Source organism: Lissotriton helveticus, chromosome 8 (genome assembly GCF_964261635.1).
Source record: "Lissotriton helveticus chromosome 8, aLisHel1.1, whole genome shotgun sequence".
Lineage (NCBI taxonomy): Eukaryota > Metazoa > Chordata > Amphibia > Caudata > Salamandridae > Lissotriton > Lissotriton helveticus.
This window is the reverse complement of record NC_136069.1, coordinates 17172981-17192028: the sequence shown is the minus strand read 5'-3', so window position 1 is coordinate 17192028 and position 19048 is coordinate 17172981.

Genomic DNA, 19048 nt, shown 5'->3' with positions numbered 1-19048 from the left:
TAACTCAGAACAATCTTCATTATTGAGCATCAAATAACTACCATTTTCCAACAACTTGAACGTGGGGATGATAGCAGGAACTGGCGTGCCTTGCAACACGCAAGCCATATTTGGTCGGTGTTTGTTGCATGAACCGTGTAACTGTATGTGCCTACACATTAGTGAATGATCTGGCGTCTCAGTGCATTCCTCTCCATTCAGATAAACTTCTTGATCATCTTTGAAACATCTGTATGTGTATGGAAGCGACCAGACCTCATGAAGAAAAGCACTACCTAAAGGTTCATAACGACCTATTGGTATATATTTCATACAATTTGAAAACTTATATAAAGCAAAAGGCAGCGTTATTAAACCGTGGATAAGGCACGTTGCCAAAAAACCCGCAATCCTCTGCTGATGATGTCACTGAGCATGTCATGAATGATGTAATATGTGACATCATCAGCAGTGGATTACGGGTAATAGTATCTCTAGTTTACTCCCCTATAGCTGTCTTTCTTTTAACATAAGTGTCTGTTTCCTTCCCTTATACTTACTGTTTTTGGTTCGCTTCCGGTTCGCGTACCGGCGAGCGAACTGGGAAGCGAACTAAGAGAAATAGAGGTTGGCACAGTTCCAAATATTGTACCAATTTTTTAATAACGGAGAGGTAGTTCTGAAAAGAACTTTTTTTTTTATTGTTTTTGTTGTTTTATATTTTTTTATTATTTTTCGGAACATTTTTTTACTTTTTTTGAATTTTTCTGAACAGTTTTATATTTTTTTGGGTTTTTCTTGGAGGGGGCAATGAAAACGATTCATTGTAAAGGGCTCAACAGGAGCAACAAAACAAAAAAAGAAGTATTTATTATTTTGGGCGTTTCGTACAAACTTGCATATGATAGTCAATAGCTCTGTTGATCAGAGTGATGCTTCTTTCTCCGTAGGAAATGAATCCATCGCAAAATACGCAGATGTGTTTTACTTCACCAAATTTCATTTGTATATTTGGCACCATCTCCCTGCCCTCTGGTCCCGTTACTTCCGGTACAACAGATCTTCTGGCCATAATAGGGAGATTATCTAGGTCGTTCCGAAACTGTGCAGCACTGTAGTTGTTAGGATGCCACCTAGTCATATGGCGATGCATTGTGTAGTTTCCGAAACTGTATTTTTTCTCGGTTCCTCTGGACAGTCTATCTTGACATATAAGGCAAGTTACGTATCTTGCATTTACTTTTTTCTGACCTTTGGGAATTTTAAAAAATTGCCAAATGAAGTTTTCTTTCCGGTGAGACGTCCTGGGCTGCTCAGGCAAAAACTGCCTCTCTTCGTGCTCGTCGTCCTGTTCCTCTTCTTCCTCTTCTTGTTGAATTATAACTTGAGCAGGTGGTCCACTCTTCCTTGGATGTGGTGGAGGTGGTGGGGAAGCACCAGCTGAAGCTACTAAAGAAGCCATTGCTCAGTGATCACAAAGGGTCTTTCTCTCACAATGATGAAAGTCAGAGTGAGGAAAGAAGGAGGGATTTTCATCATTTGGGAAAAACAAGAGTTCTCAACCAATCAAAAGTGTTCATTTTAGATTATATGACCTAGTCTTACATCATTAGGAAACCAAAAGTGAAATGAACCAATGAAAAGTGTTATTACCAAGTCACATGACTTGCTGTGTTTACGTTAAGCGCTTTGCAGGGCCTCCCGGTTTGCTTCCAGAAACCTGCGCTTTGCGACTCGCTTCGCGTACCAGTTCGCTAACGTAGCACGTCATATGACGTATCACGCGACAACGTGAAACGTCATGCGGACGGGAGGCGTCACGATGTTGTTTTCTAACGCGGCACTTGCGGTAAAGAAACGTTTACCGGCTCGCGGTCTATTTCGCGGCATCAAGGTCAGCTAACGGGAAGCTTCCCGATTCGCGAAGCGGGAACGAAGAAAAAAAAATATTTAAAAAAAAAATTATTCATAAACATATAAAATATATTTTTGGATTTAAAGAAGAATACATTTTACAGCTACAGATATTAGCTGTTAAAAAACCAATGAAATTCACAGAAAAAACCATAGGTTATAGACCATATATAGTTAGGAATTAGCATTTACAAAACCTTGAAAATTCACTGAAAAAACCATAGGTTATAGACCATATATAGTTAGGAATTAGCATTTAGAAAACCTTATTTTACTCACACAAAACCATTGAAATTCCATATATAGTTAGTTGCACTAACTATATATCGCGCACCCGCAATCCACTGCTGATGATGTCACATATTACATCATTCATGACATGGTCAGTGACATCGCGAAAGCGCGACGTATCGCGTTGCCGCGTAATGCGTCTTGTGACGTATCGCGTTAGCGCACCCGGAAGTGTCCCGGGGCGCGGACCGAGGCGCGAAGCGCAGCGACCCGGAAGCTATCCGGGGCGCGGACCGGAGCGCGTAACGTAAGCATAACAGGTCATGTGACTTGGTAATAAAACTTTTCATTGGTTCATTTCACTTTTGGTTTCATAATAATGGAAGGCTAGGTCAGGTGACCTAAAAATAACACTTTTCATTGGTTGAGAACTTTTGCTTTTCCCAAATGATGAAAACCCCTCCTTCTTTCCTCACTCTGACTTTCATCTTGGTGAGAGAAAGACCCTTTTACTTTATAGAGAAATGGCTTCCATTGTTGCTTCAGGTAGTGTTCCCCCACCACCACCCCCACCTCCTCAAGGGAAGAAAGGACCACCTGCTCAACCAATGTTTGAGGAAGATCAAGAAGAGGAGGAAGAGGAGGAAGAGCCTGAGTTTTTGCCAGAGGAGCCCAGGAGGTACAATAGAAAAGAAAATTACATCTGGCAATTTTTTACATTTCCAGCAGGGCAAAAAAAAGTTAACGCAAGATATGTGTTTTGCCGTATTTGCAAAGATCGACTGTCAAGGGGCACTGACAAGAAGTACAGCTTCGGCAATTATACGATGCACAGGCATATGAGTAGGTGGCACCCAAATAATTATAGTGCTGCCCAGCTTCGTGATGAACAACAAAATCCCCTGGCAATGGTGAGAACATCTGCTGTGAAAGAAATATCGGGACCAGAGGCGAGGGAGGTGATCCCGAACATTCAAATAGACATGGGGGAAGTAAGGCAAGTGTGCGTGTGGTGCGGCCAAACACTTTGCAACGGAGAAAGAAGCATTATTCTTATAATGAGAGCTACCAGAAATCATGATTGCCCGAAACGCCCCAAAAAATAAATTCTTCTTTTTTTCGTTGCTCCTGTTGAGCCCTTCTCAATGAATCATTTTTGTTTCCCCCCTCCCCCCCAAAAAAACAAAAAAATTACAAAATGTTCAGAAAAAACAAAAAAAATATAAAAAATGTTCAGAAAAATAATAAAAAAAATTTAAAACAACAAAAACCAAAAAAAAAGTTCTTTTCAGAACTACCTCCCCATTATAAAAAAAATTGGTCGAATTTTTGAAACTCTGCCAATCTCTATTTCTTATAGTTCGCTTCCAGTTCGCACTCCGGTACGCGAACCAGGAGCGAACCCAAAAATTTTTTTTTAAAAAAGAACAGTAAGTATAAGGGAAGGAAACAGACAGTTATGTTAAAAGAAAGACAGCTACAGGGAGTAAAGAAAACATACTGTTACCCGCAATCCACTTCTGATCATGTCACATATTATATCATTCTTGACATGGTCAGTGACATCATCAGCAGTGGATTGCAAGTAACAGTATCTTTTTTTTACTTCCTATAGCTGTCTTTCTTGTAACATAAATGTCTGTTTCCTATCCTTATACTTACAGTTCTTGTTTTAAAAATTTTTTGAGATCATTCAGAAACAGTAACATTAATAGAGACAGAATGAGTGAATAATAATGAAGAAGTATGAGAAGAGAGGGACTGAGAAAAATACTGGAAGGAGTAGAATAATTAAGTAATAGAGAAAGGAATGAGAGAAGTAGCAAACGCAGGAAAGTAAGGATTAAAGAAATGAAGCAGTAGAACTAATAGATGTTAAATGTGATAGATTAAATGATTGATTCAGTATGACGATAAGGTGTGTCCTCTCCAAAATTTTGTTTAAGATGAGGCCTACTTAGGGTTGCATATCAAATTTATGCTTGTTTGAGAATACAGAGGAGATAATACATGTGAAGGCCTACCATTGAAGTAAAACATGTCCACTTCACTCTTGAACAACGGCCAGACCTCTTCTGTGTCCATAGACAGACCTAAAGTTCATCTGCACAATGTCATCCGTAAACTTAGAAAACACAAGTAATGTAATTGAAAAACGTGGAGTTTCTTTTGCTCATTTCAAAATCACATCACCTGTGTTGCCTTTGCTTAGGTATCTCATAGTGCAGATGTAGTTCAGCATATGAAACAGTACACAGAAGTGCAGCAGTGTATGCATTAATACATGTGAAGGCCTACCAATGAAGTAAGTCATGTCCACTTATTACATCATTCATGACATAGTCAATGACATCATCAGCAGTGGATTGCGAGTTAAAAGAGTAGAAAACATTTACCTTATAATTCTTGTTAACTTTTTCAAATATTTTTTCATACTTTCAATCTGTAAAAGAGAGAAGAAACATTTCAAAAATATTAAAACATGTATTTAAAAATTTGAAAAGACAAGGGAAAAGGTTCAAGAAGAAACAGTTTTTCAAAAACTTTGAGATTTACAGAAGCCTCTGCTGCTATACGTCCCCTACACAATGCTAAAGATATATATTTTAAACAAACAGTATCTTGATGCTGATGAAGTGAGGCCTATTTTGGAACATGGTGCATCTTTTGCACTGCTGATGTCTCACAATAGTGATGCAATAGCAGCGCAAAAAAGATGTAAAGCCATCATAAAATTGTGTCTAACATTTTAAATGATTCTTTCAGGATACAAATAAGATGTGTCCTTTCAAGAGGTTTCTTTAAGGTGAGGCCTATTCAGTTTTCAAAAAAAAAAAAAGTACCCAGAAGTGCAGCACTGTAAGCATTAACTTTGACACTTACAGAAGCCTCAGTTTCTCCATATCTACCTCACATTTCTAAATGTATATCATAAGTACAAAAAGTAGAACATTAATTATACATGTTAAATGGTTTATTTTTGCTGTTCTCAGAATGTATCAAATTTCACTAAAAACAGTGACTTGAAGGTATTCATCATGTAACAGCGGGGAAAAAAAAACACAATCAAAATGATTGTGTTTAAAAAACCCATACAACATCTGAAATCAAAATTCAGAACTCCTTAAAGTTAACTTACTTTCCATGACGTCCAAGGATGTCCTATGAACAGCTTACACTCTTTTGTGCTGTTATTACTTTCAGCCCGCCACTTTCTGAAAGAAAATCTCCATCGTTTTTAAAAACACGTTACATGCAATAAATGATTTCTTGCTCTCTACCACAATTTTCCACAAGGCCAAATCTGGTCAGAGCCATTTATAACTCTTGGATTTCTTGTAAGCCAATCCCGTCATTTGGCATTTCCGCAACTTTCAGAATTAAAATGTTGAAGATAATTTTCACAATCCTGGAATAGTAATATCTTCCCCTTCTTGCTCAGTCATGTTCTACATTTCCTATGACACTGATACTGCTTACTATGAAGCAGACTTACACTACCTCTATGACTACTACAATTATTTAATTCTCTACATCACTTTTAATCACAAAGCAATGTAAAACAGTAGACAGCATTGCAGACTTACATTCCCTCTACTCCATGTTTTGATTGGCTGCTTCAATTAGCTTATAAAAAGAAACAGTTTTTCTGAACTCATTGAAAGTGCACATATTTCTTCATGACATCCAGTCCTATGGTTAGAAGTTATGTCTCTGAACTACACTTATCCTCAAGGCCAAATTGTGTAGGAGCCATTAGAACTTCTTGAAATTCCACAGAGCACATCCCGAGATTATTTCCCTAAAATTTTGGTTTTAAAAACACCAGGTAAGAGTTTTTAAGGTCATACGGCAATTTTTTTTTGAAAATTAAAACAGAATCATTGCAGAATGACCAGCCATTTCTACACTTTAAATAAGCTGTGTAATGTCCTGATGTTATTGAAGGGCCGTCATGATATATAATTGCTGCAGTTACAAAAGTCCTTCCTGATATTGACAACTGCGAAGCTACAATTTTTTTTATTAAAGTTGTCAATTTTGTTCCATCAGGCCTACATCGTTGGAACATTAAAATGACATACTGGCCATATGTTCGTATAAATAATGTGGACATCATTTCAGATTTACATTGGCTACACTCCATGTTGTGATCAGCTGCTTTTACTAGCTTATTAAAGGAGACTGATTTACTGTCTGGCAAAGTTAAATATATAAATCTTTCTGAGTCTACACTAGTAGTACTTGATACCATACAGTTCTCGCAGTCATGCTGCCATTGATAAGAAAGCCCAAACAGGTGATCTACATCTACACCTTCAGCATGCAATACATCAAGCATATACATTAAAAACTCCTGACAATCTTGCTGAATATTTTGAGAGAATTGTGTTTGGCCTGAACATCTGTCTAACAGATTTCGAATTTCAGACACACTTTCTATGTTTCTTCTATCAGTGCTACATTTCTCTAACACAGAATTTAACAAACTGCAAAATCTTTGATCAGAATTGACCACAATCTCTTCTTTTACATTTTTTAGAGAAAACAAAACATTAACCACTACATTAGCATAGCAGTTGACACCAGAACTGTTTTCAAACTGAAAACCAACAACATCTTCAACAGAATCCTTTTTGTTTCTGCTTGTAATTTTAGGTTCATTGACTCTTTGTCTTTTTGCTACAACCTCCCCAGTATTGTTCTCATTTCTTCGTTTCCGGTCTACCACACGTTTCTCAAACAAAGGATACTGAGGCAAATGTGGCGCATACTCTCTTCTTAACCTATTGTATTCCTTAACACAATCTAGATCCGCACAAATGTTTGTGACATCACACTCAATCAAGTACAATCCCGATAAAGTTCTAACTCGTGACAATGCCACATATGCCATACCCTCCTTGAACACAGAACTGCCAATATTCACCAATGCACTGTCTACACTTAAACCTTGCGATTTATGGATTGTCACCGCATATGCCAAGCAAACAGGAAACTGCTTACAGCGAACATATAAGTCTTTTACAAGCAAAAATCTAGCAGAACAACGACCAATTAGCTGTACTTCCTCAATGCCATCAAATTTAATTTTTAAAAATTCAATTCCATCTCTATTTCTGTATTTCACAAAATCAACAACATTACCCATTGATCCATTTACCAGACCTCTTTCAACATGTAAATTCCTTCTTAAAATTATACGGCAGTTCAAGCACACATTCAGAGTCTTTTCAAAACCTGCAGTTTTAGATATACTCTTCTCTAATGAATCCAATTTTGCTTTCAGATTCTCAGACAAAATAATTGTTGATCCCATATGCTCTACTCTATCAATAGCTTCCAGTTTCACAATCTCTTGCTTTTCTAAATGCAACATTTTGTTGTTAAATTTGGCACATTCTGCAAGAGTTGGCATCAAACATATTCCAGATTTCTTCTCAGTAATTTTCTGAAAAATATTCTCAGGCACAACATCTTGTTCTGGATATAAATTTGACAGTAATCGTGCATGTAAAGCTTCTTTCCCATGCTCGGTCACTTTTCCAATTCTAACATCTTGTAGAATAGTCTTGTAAACTTCATCCTTCGCCTGACGCATATTTTCATGCAGTTCAGCATAATTGAAGTTTAACCATATATTGACGTTGCCAATGCTGCCTAGGCACTTCCTGGTATCTTCATGCGTGAGCATTTTGAACACAGGTTGCCCTTTCACTGGTGTCAGCTGCAGAAGATCTCCGAAAACAATGATGTGTTTGCCACCAAATAACACATCATACTCTGTTTTGAGAACTTCTTGCATCCTCAAATGCACAAAGGCAAGCATGACATTGGAAACCATGCTTACTTCGTCAATGATAAGAAGTTTCATTTTCCTCAAGATTCTTGAAACTTCAAAACAAGCATCTCCAGATAGCTTGTGATATTGTAATTTGTTGTCATGCTCCACTGGCAGCATCAGTAAACGGTGTAAAGTAATCCCTTTAATATTATGTGCTGCCAGTCCAGTTGGAGCAGTGACAACACAAGACAGCGATGACTCTGTCCTTTCCTGCAAATAGCATGAAATTGCTTTAATGAGGAAACTTTTTCCAGTTCCCGCTTCTCCACTCACGTACAGTCGGACAGGCTTCAACGACGTACATGAGCACTCTTTCTTATCATGACTTAATCCATGATCAATTTGCATGGTAACTTCGTCATATATTTTCCTCTGCTCAACGTTGAGTTGTCTTTCCAACTCTTCTAAGTTAACCGCATCCTCTTGAGCATGTGCCATGGCTCTTTCCACTTCATTCATAGCAGTGGCAGCTTCATTTTCTATAACAGGTCCTCCTAGTGGATCCTGACTCAATGAAGCAGAACTCTGACTGTCCTGAGAACTGTCTCTGGCAATCTCGGCTGCAATCGTTGCTTCCTGCTCAATTTCCGCATTCAACATTTCTACATATTTGGGAAAAGCAGGACATTCTATGGTCTCCTTGGCAGCATTGAAAGAGTCTTCGTAACAGAGGAAATCTCCAAGCAGTTCCTCTTCTGCACGCCAAGGCTTGAAAAGTTGCAAAAGTGCTAAATAGAAAAACTCCTTTTTTCCAGGAGATTCGCCACTCAATTTTCGATGGTTTACCAAGTGGCATTTTCTTTGCTTGACCAGACATCCCTCACTTCCTATTACAGCATACACTCCTTTCTCAGTATCTTCTTTGATGTTCCTCTTGAATATGTAATTTTGCAGAACCTCATACAGACAAACATTCTCGAGGTGACTGCTTCGATTTGGATAATATGTATCCAACATGTTTGTCTTCAAAATGTCGGTACTGTTTGGCTCCTTTTCCGCCAAATACTCAATTTCCCGCACAGGTTTGAGAACTCGATTACGCGTTGCTGCAAGACCAAGACTCGCCCAAATAATACTCCTGGACTTGGCATAGAGACTTGCTGAAGACAACCGGTCAGAACATTCGTACGCTCCGATTTCTCGATGCGACAACATCTTCAGACTGAAACTGTACAACTTCTTGCTGAGGCTCTTTTCATGGGAAATGTCCTCCCACATATCCTTCAATTCTGTCTTCTCTTTTTTGGTGATGTAAGACGTCACATACCGAGCCACAGCCATACAGTTATCAGCCACAAACTGTATATCCATGTTAGCATTCCACATGGACAAAATCACCGGGTTGTAGTCGTTGATGTACTTGGACTCTTCGTTCCTCTTCAAATTGTAAGTGTTTTTAGGTGATTTCTTCATGACATTGTGTCGCAGCGAAGACATCAAACTGTTTACTCTTCCTTTAGAAATCACCGGTCGTGGAAAGCCGAAACGACATTTAGTGTAGAACTTGTCCTTGTTTCGGAATTTACGACGGCAGTACTTTCCACATCGATGGCTTTGGAAACGCAGAACTTTTTCTCTTAGGCTTTTCTTCTCCTTTGCGTTTGGAACAGCACACGTAGAATACTGTTGGATGAAACTCATCACTGAGTCTCCTGGATCCGTTCCAAATTTAGGTGCATCCTTGATCCACAGCAACATATGTATATGAGGAGCACCTCTTGCTTGGTACTCCTTTCTTCAGAAGAAATCCAACACCTCTCCAAGAGGTGGATTCTTCTTATTCATGATGAAAGACATCATAGCTTCAAATCTATGATTGAAGTACCTACATACATTGACTGGATCCAAAGAGCACAGTTCTCCGGGTGTCTTGAATTCGATGTTATCTACGTTAGCATTTGCCTCTCGTAGAAATTCAAGTAAGTCTTCCCAGCCATACTCGGCACAGCTCAGAGTGAGGAACCATGTGGGAGTACCTAAGTTCCTCAGCATACATTTTAAATCACCATGACGACGGTACCAGTACTCATTAGTACCACACTGACACGCCATGAGATTAATCAGGTGAGAATCCAAAATACTGTCTTGGACATTGACTTTATCCATAAAGTCACTTGCCGAGATGTTTTGCATGTGTATACCACTTTTCAAGATGTGGTTCACTGCATATGACAGTCCAGACAGATCGCTTTCAAACAGGAGATGAAACAAATAGGGAATGCATTGTCGAAACCTAGCATCTCCTGCATACAATCGCAAAGTCCGGTATTCAGAAGCAGGAATTTGATGAGGTCGCTCATCATATCTTCCTCCCTGACCTGTTGGAAAAAGCTGTGGGAAACACCGAGCTTCCAAACTTTCCTCCCAAACACTAATGGGACTCCCTTTGGCTTGTTTCATTTGAAACAACTCAATAGCATTCCCCATGACTTCCTTGGAATGCAAAGGATGAACACTATAATGTTCATATATTTCTTCACTAGTAGAGGGTTCTACTTTCTCAATTTGACCAGCACACAAATCGCTATCCTCTTCCTCACTTACTTCCTCTTCTGCAACATATACATTCTTATAGTATTTATTATTTTTTTTCAAATACAATGTTGCCTTTTTAACTTTCCTAACATCTACTAAATCTTGCCATATTTTCTTATTCTTTGTCGGAACCCCATTAACTAAGATAACCAGAGGTTCCTCTTCCACTTTTTCTACTCCAATTGTGTTAATGTTTTTCTTCAAATCTAGAGGCAAATAAACAACTCTTCCCTTTAATCCTCTCTGTAAATCTGATGGAGGCAATTTCCCTGTCTTTGGCTCCATTCTTACAATAGCCTGAAAGGGATGGATACTTTGAATCAAAATAGATTCATAAGTATTTAAATCCTTCAATTCAGAAGGAATCTCAACCAATTCCAGATTATTATGAACTGCTCTAGCAGGCATCTGGTTTTGATTTAATTTGCAACAACAATAAGTACACACACGTTGATCCAATCCCAAATCAAAACAATTTTCTACCATCAAGTATGTTGCAAAATCCTTCCATTCACTATTATTTTCCCTTTCACTTTTTGCATATAAATCCACTAACTTAGTCTGATTCTTATAATAAGTGCGTCGACAACACACACAAGTGAAATTAGGCCTCTCACTTGATTTCACCTCAAATGTCGCAATTTCCCTCTGGAAATTATCTGTACTGGAAACCTGTACACTATCTTCCACATGACCCTCTTCTTCTTGCTCAATTTCAACATTCTCCTCTTTACTTCCAAAGTAACAAAACTCAATTTCTTCACATATATTCTTCACATCTATTTCAGAACCATGCAAAAGAGCAGCGCATAATTTTTAAGCATAATTGCTGGACTCTTAGCATAATACAACATTCTAACTAATTTCCTCACTTTATTATGATGCACTGCTAGCATCCTGAAATGATGAAAAACACTCTGGCATACTCTCCTGGAAAGACAAGCCAGTGAATGACCATGCAAACCTGTCACTTCTCTCACTCTGCAAGGATCTAATTCTTGCAACAACCTTATTTTCTGCTTCAAACTTTTCTTATTAAATGACCGTACAAAATCACAAAGCAAATTGATGGAATCCTGTCGCACACTGCAAATACTACTACACTTCCAGGTGTACACAGGACCCTTAGCACGTCTTCCTAAAACCTCATTACCTAACACCTCTTCTGCCTCTGTTGTCACACGTTTTTCTTTTTCAACTGGACAACCATCTTTCACTTCATAAGCACGACCACTGGTGTCAACTGCATGCACCAAATCATTATCCTGGAAATAACTCTCCTCATTAAAAAATGCCTCACAGCTTGAACTATGCATCCATTCTCCAGAAAAAACTTCACAAAAATTACTACGATTAACTATTCTCTTCCATCTACTATTTCTTTTGAAATCATAAATTGCCTTGTTTAGCTTCCTAATTCTATTGATTATCAAAATAAATAACTTACGTTTAATTTCAAATGCCTGATCAATAAATTTCTCAACTTTTTTTTTTCTCTTATAAAAAACCAGTTTCTGTTGACGTTTCTTAATATTTTTTAACAAATTGCCAATTATCCTGTTGCGGAACATTCGTTTACGAATCTCCCTAAACTGTTGTTTCCTTCTACTATCATGCACAGAGTTATCTCTTGCTCTAGCAGTAACATTTTTCATTGGCCTTTCCTTTCCATTTGATTTCCTTCTCGTTTTATGGACTGAAACATTTTCTGTAGTAATATTTTTTTTACTACACATATTTCTTATGAATTGTTTTGTGCTCTTACCCGGTGCTTTCTTCGTGACTTGACAAATCTTTTTGTTAGAGGACTGCTGCTTATTTTTTTTCACCTGCTGTCTTTGACGTTTTGCAGCCTTTCTCTGTCTTTCTATTGTAGGCATGGTGAAATCTTGAAATGATCTGCAGTTGAATCTGTGGTAAAATATAATAAAAAATGTTATTAACCATTATTACCAAACAGTAAAACAATAACAGTGATCAAAAACTTAACACACTACTTGACATTTTAAATAGAAGATTTTTTAGTCCTTGCAAATTTACAATACAGAAATACCAGAAAAGAAATGACATTTATATTTATGTTACCTATGCTATTTTATATGTGAATCTGATCTAATTTTATGAGCATATTTTAATATTTTATTGAAGACACTACACATAACCTGCTTTTGAAGGTGTCTTTATTTTTAAATTAAACGGTTTACCTTTTTACTTTTTATTAATTATAAATTTTAAAAATAAATGTTTATATTTCCATAGGCTCAAGCAGGTCAGCTTCCCATCCTATTTCATATAATTCCGACAAATCTGCATCCTCATCACGCTCTTCTTCATCCTCAGGATTTAAATCATCCAAGGGATCAACATCCACTGATGTTTCAATTACAAGTTCAATGATGAGGTCAAAATCAACTGATTGCAGATTGTCGCTCATGTTGAGGTTGTCTTTATCTTTAAAGAAAGATAACAACAATGAGATGTTGCAGAGTAAGAGACAAATCTCAGAGATTATAATAGTAAAATTGTTTAACAAGAGTAAAATTTTGCAGCTATTATTTAGCCATGTCCAGCGATGCTGAGCAGGTGAAGCCTATGTCTAATTTTTCACTGAACAGGACTCATCTCTTCTTAACCTTGGATAAGCCTCACCGACTCTGTGTCCCCTGCACATACTTAAATGTAAAGGGGCAGATTTATGTTAAATGGCACATCCCCAGGCATGCACCAGTTAACGTGCACCACTGCTCTGCCACCCATGGTGTGCCGCATTTACAATCAGATAGGAGAAACCTGCGTCAAAACCCTGCGCCTGCTTTAAGCAGACATAGGTCTTGACGCAACATTGTGGAGATGGTGCACCCTTGAGCGTTGCTGGAGCTGCATCGCACTTGCGATACAACTCCAGCAATGCGTCACCTTAACGGCACAGATGCGTCACGCATCTGTGCCGTTTTTGCCCCATGCTGCGCCGCATTGTAAATGCAGCACACCATGGGTGGCGGAACAGCAGCGCAGGATGACTGGCACATCCCTGGTGATGCGCCAGTCATCATAAATCTATCCCTAAGCTTCTTATCTTGTTAGAGATGAACTGCCATATGTATCATCAAAATATTTTGCATTTCCTAAATAGCGAATTTTAAGGAATAAATAGCGATTCTTTACCATTCCTAATTTGCGATGAGCAAATTGCTAATTGCAAGTTACCCATTCATTTCCATGGGCTAGGAGGCTCATAGGAATGAAGGTTGCAATTTGCGATTAGCAATTAGCTCATCACAAAATAGGAATTTTTTCAAGCGTGCAGGGGTATCTCAAGAACACCCTGCTGCACCCCTGAAAAAGAAATTTGGGGGCATATGGCACACATACATGCCCTAAGGACATGTATGGGCGTCATATGGGACCTTTTGTTTTTTAGAAAAAAATGCTTTTTGAAAAGAATTCGCAAATTACCACAAACTAGAAGTTGGTGGTAGTTTCCAAATCCTTAATATCATTTTTTACATATTTTTTGTTTGATACATTGCATTTAAGGAATCGTAAAATTTGCAAATCCTTCAGTGCAATCGCAAAATAAGGAATAGCAAATTTTGAATTAAGGACATTTTAAGTCATTTCCATATGTGCAGTGTTTTGAAATTATGATTTGAAAATCGTTTTTGGGGAAAAGTAATGGTTTGCAAATTTATGACAAGGACATAATGGTGTATGCTTCTCTATAAGGCATTTCAGTGTCTCTGATGTCATTTTTCCCATATTACATTATAAGACCTTTCCCCATGGAGCACATTCCTTGTAAATATGCTCCCACCTGAGCATGGCGAATTTAGATTTTGACTGTTTGAGTCACATAACCATGTTAAAAGTGACCCAAAAAAATTGCAAACGTTTTTAAAAAACACATTCATGTGTCTTAAGAACATTTTAAGTCATTTCCCCATGGACAGTGTTTTCTAAGTGGCGCAAAAGAGGCATACACCTATCATAAATCTGTCCCTAGCATTTTAAATGATTAATTCAGGATGACAATAAGATGTGGCCTATCCAGAGGTTTGTTTAAGGTGAGGCCTACTCAGGATTGCAGATTAAAGTTACGCTTGATGAAGAATACAGAGGACATAATACATGTAAAGCTCTACCAATGAAGTAAGTGATGTCAACTTCATTGCGCCAGTCATCATAAATGTATCCCTAAGCTTCTTATCTTCTTAGACATCAACCGCCATATGTATCATATAACTATTTTGCATTTCCAAAATAGCGAATTTTAAGGAATAAATAGCGATTCTTTACCATTCCAAATTTGCGATGAGCAAATTGCTAATTGCAAATTACCCATTCATTTCCATGGGCTAGGAGGCTCATATAAATGAAGGTGCAATTTGCGATTAACAATTTGCTCATCGCAAATTAGGAATTTTTCCAAAGCTGCAGGGGTGTCTCAATAACACCCTGCTGCACCCCTGAAAAAGAAATTTGGGGGCATATGGCGCACATAAATTTTAACAACATTCCTCAAAAACGATTTTCAAATCATAATTTCAAAACACTGCACATGGGAAAATGACTTAAAATGTCCTTATGACACATGAAAGCGTTTTTTGATTGCCTTTCCAGCATGGTTGGGTCACTTTTAACATGGCTATGTAACACAAACATTTAAAATCTAAATTTACCATGCACAGGTGGGAGCATATTTACAAGCAATTTGCGCCACAGAGAAAAGTCTTACATTAAAATGGGAAAAATAACATCAGGGACAGTCAATTGCCTTATAAAGAAGCATACACCATTATGTCCTTGTCATAAATTTAAAAACAATTCCTTTACCTCAAAAACGATTTTCAAATCATAATTTCAAAACACTGCACATGGGAAAATTACTTAAAATGTCCTTAAGACACATAAAAGCGTTTTTTGATTGCCTTTCCTGCATGGTTGGGTCACTTTTAACATGGCTATGTAACACAAACATTCAAAATCTAAATTTTCCATGCACAGGTGGGAGCATATTTACAAGCAATTTGCGCCACATAATTCATAATTTTCTCCTTAAAGCACACTATTCTCTATCTAAATTAAAGAAATATTTTCTCACCTTAGCAAATACTTTGAGTTTGAAAACAGTCTCAGAAACACACCAATTTGTCTTCAGCAGAGCAAAAGGTATGCACTCCAGAGTCTGCAGCTATCAAAAGCACAGAAATGCTGTAATTCTTCACACATATTTCTCATGTCACCCAATCAAAACTCTTCCCTCACTTTTTTTCAAATGAAAACCCTTCCCCCCTCTGCCCTTTCTGTCTTTTCTGCATGGCAACCACCTCTTGGAAGACTTCTGGTGTTTGCAAGTTCACACAACTTTGTTGCAATTGAACTCTGAACTCTCAGTGCACCTGCATATCCAGTGCATTCTTTCATTTAATGATTTTTTATTGACCATTCAAAATACATCTTTCAAAGAACACATCCGTGCACCCTAACTTTCTGTTTTCAGCAATCAAAATCCACCAATCACTGTTACTGCTTCATGAACACAGAAACTCCACAGTTTTTTTCATTTTAAACTCTCATTTTTTCAACTGCCATTTCATTGCCACACTTCATCTGACTGCAGGAGAACCTTCTCTCACCATGTTTTCTGTCTGGATTGTTGGACATAGTTATATTCACTGGGCTCAAAGGTACGTTGAAAACAGGAAATTACCTAACCTCAATTTACAAGATGTGGAAATTAAGTGGTTTGGCCAGAGAGGATTAAAATGTCACCAATTGATACCATTGGTGAAAACCTTTATGCATTTGCCCAAACCTGACCTGTTAATTGTGCACTGTGGAGGTAATGACTTGGGCACTTTGACTGGTGTAGGTCTGGAAATGCTTTTAAAGGACACCTTTGAGCAATTAATGGCACTTTTTCCTCAGACTGCCTTGGTATATTCAAATATATGCCAAAGACAGAAATGGAGGTGGTCAAACCAATTTTGTCCACAAATTGAGAAGTCGAGGAAGCATGTAAACAAATCTGTTTCAGCTTACATGAGAGACCATGGAATGGGCTCCCTGTACAACAATAACTTGCGTTACTACATGCAAGATATCTACAGAGGAGATGGAGTTCACTTCTCAGATGAGGGCAACAGAGTTTTCACTCTGAATTTAAGAATGTGCATTGGTACCTACTTATAAGTACCTAAATGTACCATAAACCCAAAAGCTCTTCTCAGAACTACCCTACATCTGATCACTCACAATTATTATTTTACTCTAACATTTTTCACTAATTTCCAACAAAGTACGCTCCCTGGGGCGCTACCCGGTACGCGAACCGGGAGCTAACCTCGCGAAATTTTTTTTTTAAATGTTTTTTTTTCGCACATATAAGCCTCCTCACCCACCCTCAGAAAACCTAGGGGGTCAAGATAACTCTACCGTGCCCCCTTCTACCCATTCTGAACATTATTTGCCCTCCATCTTGTATCTTAATTCGACCGAAACACAAAATGGTGGACTCCCGGAACGCTTAAGGTTCGCGAACCGGGGCGCTCAACGGTTCGCGTACCGGGTCGCTCCCTGGGAAGCGCACCATCAAAAAAGGTGGGAAAGTAGTTCACAGAAAAGCCACTGGAGACAATTTCACCAAATATAGATTAGCTCATACTACATACCAATCCCTACCATTTTCACAAATTTGATTGGAATTCCATTTAGTCATTTAGCCTGTAGACCTCTCTAAATACCCTGAGGTAAATTACTTCACAAAACACATCTGAAGTGTTGGAATTGACAACCAATGAAAATGTTACTTTCATTTTCTATTTTTTTTACCTGACATTTCATTGGTTATATACCTGAATATATATAAAGGAAGAGAAGAAAACACAGCCATTTTGACTACTACTTCTTGCTGTACATTTCAATAGTATTTTCACTAATTCCTTCAACTTCTTTCTAAAGGTAAGTTTTTATTTTTAAAACTGAAGTATATTGTGCACTATAAGTTAATATGGTAAACTTTTTCTGATAGATATATACTATCCCTCTGTAGTAGTTATAGATTTAGAGAGACTTCTCTGTTATAGTTATGGATGGAGTTAGGCTTCTCTTGTATAATTATGAATTTACTTATGTTAAATCACATACACTTTTTTATATTCCTACTTCCACTCTGATACTATACACTGCCCAAAGATAAATTCACTGATAAAAAATGCCTATCTAAAATTATTCCCAACATTGCCCTATCTCTACTAATATATATTTTTTTAATCCAAATTTCAGGCAAAATGGAAGGCGAAAACCAAGTTTCTTTTGAAATGGACCTGCAAGAGAGCAGCCAAGAATTGATTGATACAATTGATCAAATTGACATTGAATTTTTCGATGAAACTTGGGACAATGAACTACTGCAATGTGTACAAGCAGTAGATAACCTCCTTGCAAATGAGGACATTTTACACCCTCAGAGACTACAATGTATATTCCATGATAATTATGAAATTTCTGACAATGAAATGTTAGAAAGTTAAATAAATTATGAAACACAATCACAATAAAAAAAATGCTTAAAAAATAAAGAAAATAAAAAATAATCAACAAAAACAACAATCAATTAACATACAGCATTTGAAAAGTCTATCATTCATTTTTCATTGCAGTACGCTGCCCAGAACGATTCCCGGTTCGCGGACCGGGCGCTCCCCACGCAAAAAAACCAAAATTTTTTTTTGTTTTTTTTGCCCCGCGGGGATCTTTTAAAACCTCCACATTAAACCTAGGGGGTCAGGGAGGATCTAGTATGCCCCCTTATGGTCATTTTCGCCTTTGTTTTGGCCTCCTCTTGTCTCTCAATCCTACCGAGAGACAAGATGGCGGCCGCTCCGGACTGTTTAGAATGTTGACAGACACCAGAGAGCCAATCAGCTTAGCTACGCGAAGTTCCGGTACGCTTAAGGTCCGCGGACCGGAGCGCTGCCCAGGGCGCGCTTACAGATATATATCTTTTTTTAAACGTTAATTTCTCAAAATCCACTGGAGCACATATATTGAGACCTAGAAAAGGCACATCGGGCTACCAGTCCCTACAATTTTGCCAAGTTTCATGGAAATCCATTCAGCCGTTCGGGCTAAAAGTGAGGCCAACCGCCCTATGGAAAACTCAATGTTAAAACACGTTTTGGGACCCCCCTTTTTTCTCGGCCCCCCCTTGACGAAACCCCCCCAAATTTCCACGGGCTGCTCAGAAACAAAATGTTCCATTTTCCAGAAAATTTCAGCCAATTCCGTCCACAAACGCCAAAGTTATTAGACATAGAATTTTCAAAAATCCCATAGGGAAAAAATCCTAACTATATATACCTACTGGCGACCGCCAGTAGGTAATATATATATATATATATGAACAAAGCTATACCTCTCTGAAGAGCTCTAATTAGAGCGAAACACTGTGTCAGTTGTTGCTTTTACTCATTTCAGGTTGGCTTGAGTTGGTATTTCAATAATTCAAAGCTGTGATATTGTGTCTGGAGTGATAAATGGCTT